A 3,350-nucleotide genomic window follows, 5' to 3' on the forward strand; every position below is an offset into this window, starting at 1 on the left:
GTGTGTGTGTGTGTGTGTGTGTGTGTGTGTGTGTGTGTGTGTGTGTGTGTGTTAGTCATACGGACTGGGAGGAAAAAGGAGAAAAAATGCCCTGGATTTGGAGCCAGAGAACTTAGCTTTGTCACTTATGCAACTTTGTCCTAGTCATTTCAGCTTCTGAGTCTGTTTCCTTTTCTGTTAAATGAGATGGGGCACACTAGATGACCCCTAAGGTCCTTTCTAATTCTAAATCTCAATAATTAAAATTTATTAAAAGAAATTAAAAGTAATTAAAGAATAATGTTCGTCCACCACAGCCCTTGACTGATGTACACATTTGCTCATATTTTCAGCGGTTCATTTTAATGTATCAATCAGTTGTTCTGATTTTCCCCTTTTATTTATTTTTTCTATTTTTTTTGCCCTACACCATATTATTTGTTATATGAAATACCTTTCAGGGAAGAGTAAAGGGTAGGATCCTGGAGAAAAAGATGGCGATATAAAAAAAGAAAAGAAAAACTTAAAATACAATAAAAATGTTATTGAATTAAATCAAACATTGTTATTTTGAAAACATCTAGTTCCTCCCTGATTACTAAACAACTATTTCACTGAATTAAACCATCCTCACTCTCCCAACAACAAATTTGTTTTTCAATATAGCCAAAGTGTGCTGTGTGTTGTGTGAAGAATAAATCAGTAAGACATTGAATGATGCTTCTTTAATAAATTTCCACAAAGGCAACAGCAATAATAAAAGTGATAATAACTACAACAGCTCACATTTATGTAGCATTTATATTCGTTTCCAAAGGGTTTTCCTTTCAACTCTATACAGTAAGTAGCAAAAGCATTATTTTCCTTTTACAGGTGAGGAAACAGATTCATCAACATGAGCAACCTGCCTACCACCACACAGGCAGTAATCGTCAGAGTTGGGACACCCTCCCCGCTCTCCTGATGCTTCCTACATTCTTTCCACTATACTACAAAACAAAAGAGCACATGCAGGAATATGATATTAAGAATCAGAATCATAATTGAATTGGGTAAAGCAGTTCAGCAAAAATTATTTCTTAAAAATTATAAACACATAGTTAAGCCATATGTTAAATAAGATTTTTTTCCTTTTCTTTCCTTTTTTGTTTTAGAAATACAATCCAGTTTTTCTATTAAAAGCTTTATGTGTTGCTTGATTTAGAGTATGATAGGACAAAATATAACCTCTTGGAGAGGGATTTATTATTCCACCTTAATAGTCATTAAATTAAAATCTATTAAACTGAACAAGGAATTCTATTTTCTCTGTCTTAAGAAAACAATATAGGGTAAATTTTCTAAGTGGCACAGGGGAATTACATGTGCTGAGTTCTTGTCATTATTAACATAAATTGTGTGTGGCGCTCCCTACCAAAATCTACTTTGTAATGACCATTAAATAAGACTTCCTCCCGTGGTGGTGAGGGGGGGAGGGGACAGAAAGAAAACTGCAATGAAACCAGCTAGTAACTAGGGGTGCCACAGACTGTGCCTGCCAGAATGAGGGTGTCTCTTATGCTAGAGAGGTATTCTCTTTTCTTGTTGCCCTCTCACTTAATGTTAATGAGTTATGTGTGTCCATCAAGAGAAGAATAGACTCCTTAGAGAGAATTCTATGTAATGGGGGGAAAAGGTTTCTTTCCCAGCATAAAGGCTTTTTGTGTTTATTTGTTAGAAATACAACATACAAACTCATTAAAAAAAAATCTGATTAACAATGATGCCTTTGTTCCCTTTCCTTTATCTCTCCCCATGTTGCTTAGTGCCCATTAATGGTAGTGTCAAATGATGGCAGGGAAGGGAGAGAAAGAGGAGGAAAAAAAAAAAAAAACCAACCCAACTCTGAATAATCATTGGAAAGAGCACTTTCTGAATGAGCTGTAATTTTGTTCTCAAGTAGAATTTTAAGCCTCCACAAAGTGAAATCTCTGTCTCTGGGAAAGAGTAGGCACCCTAGCCTCATGTCATTCAGAGCTCTTCTCTTTCTCATGCCTCATCGTCATTGTGACTGTGACTGTTCTCCTTGAAAAGGCATTAGATCCCTAGATGACAGACGTGGCCCAGCTGTGTACACAGACTGGGATATACTGGACTACTATTAAAAAAATTGGGGGGGGGTCAAATTTCTAGTTCTCAAATCATTTAAATCTATTGATCACTCAGGCAGGGACAAAGACCGCTCCCCTTCTCATTTCTTTTTGCTATTACAAGATAGATCTCACTAAAATTAATGGAAAGATTAACATTCCTTGTGATTAGGCCCCAGTGAGATTCTATGACTCTCAGGGTGATAGCCGACTCTTACTAAATGCCATAACTAAAGGTTGTATAAGTGCTAGAATAAAAAGTCAAACATAGGCACTACAAGAGATTGTCCCACAAGTTACCTGAGGAGTCTCTTAGGTCAACAAAGGTCCCTGTGAGAGACATCAATTTAAGCTGTGGCTATATGAAACAAAGATATCTGATTCAGATGGTATTTCCACAATATACAAACTACAATTTAATTAATTTAGGGCAAGGGGAAATCTGACTCTTTCCAGCTGACAAAAGCACCTTCACAAAAGTTCATAGATTAAGGCATGCAAATTTACTCAGATTGCCAAAAGTGGAAACACTGACAACTCACCCTACCTTCCCATCTCTCTTGTTTCTCCTAGTTAACAGTATTTTTCTTCCTTCTCAAATTATCTTATATTTGCTCACCTGTATAAATGTCTTTTCCTTCTAGTAGCATGTAAGCCTCTTAGAGGTCCAGGGATTTCTTTTCTGTCTTCTTAGGTCCACTGTATAGCTCAGTGCCTGGAATATAGTAGGTACTTAAATGGGTGCTTGTTAACTGACTAATAAGTGCTTTTTGAATTGATTTTAATAGAATGGAATGGAACAGATGGAAAGACTTCAAGGGTAGTCTTATCCCAAGCAGTCCAACTTTTTTGAGGACCAGAATAGCTAAATTCCAAGGTTCATCACCAGAAGATTGGCCGTTGTGTTTTTTTTTTCATCCATAGGAATACATAAAAGGTTACTAAGGATCAACATCAATGGAAGAATTGTCTATACCAATGAAACTACAAATCCTCAAAGTGTTAAAGCAAGTATAGACAAAACAAATAGCTGACTAATGTTTTTCATTTTTCATCTGGTTCATCTGAATTCACATGGACACAATCTTAACCAAATCAGACAAAAATCCAATTAATATGTCAAATCTTGACTGGCTGAATCTTCACTGAATTGACTGAATATTGGGTAATCCTATGTGTGTGTATATGTATATTTGTTTGTGTATGTATATGTGCATATGTAATTTATATGCAGTCATGATA

General features: G+C 35.9%; 1 long non-coding RNA gene across 1 annotated transcript in view; it reads right to left on the minus strand.

The window, feature by feature from the left end:
* The window catches only part of LOC138144355 (uncharacterized), a 54,221-nt gene extending 51,268 nt beyond the window's left edge, over nt 1–2,953 (minus strand). The window contains exon 1 of the long non-coding RNA XR_011163918.1: nt 2,728–2,953. This is a non-coding gene — a long non-coding RNA (uncharacterized lncRNA). The remainder of the gene's footprint in view (nt 1–2,727) is intronic.
* Between the last annotated feature and the right edge of the window lie 397 nt (nt 2,954–3,350).

Source organism: Petaurus breviceps, unplaced genomic scaffold (genome assembly GCF_028583685.1).
Source record: "Petaurus breviceps papuanus isolate PSGF00001 unplaced genomic scaffold, PetGlider_PUasm1.0 90700, whole genome shotgun sequence".
In the NCBI taxonomy this organism is placed as follows: Eukaryota; Metazoa; Chordata; class Mammalia; order Diprotodontia; family Petauridae; genus Petaurus; species Petaurus breviceps.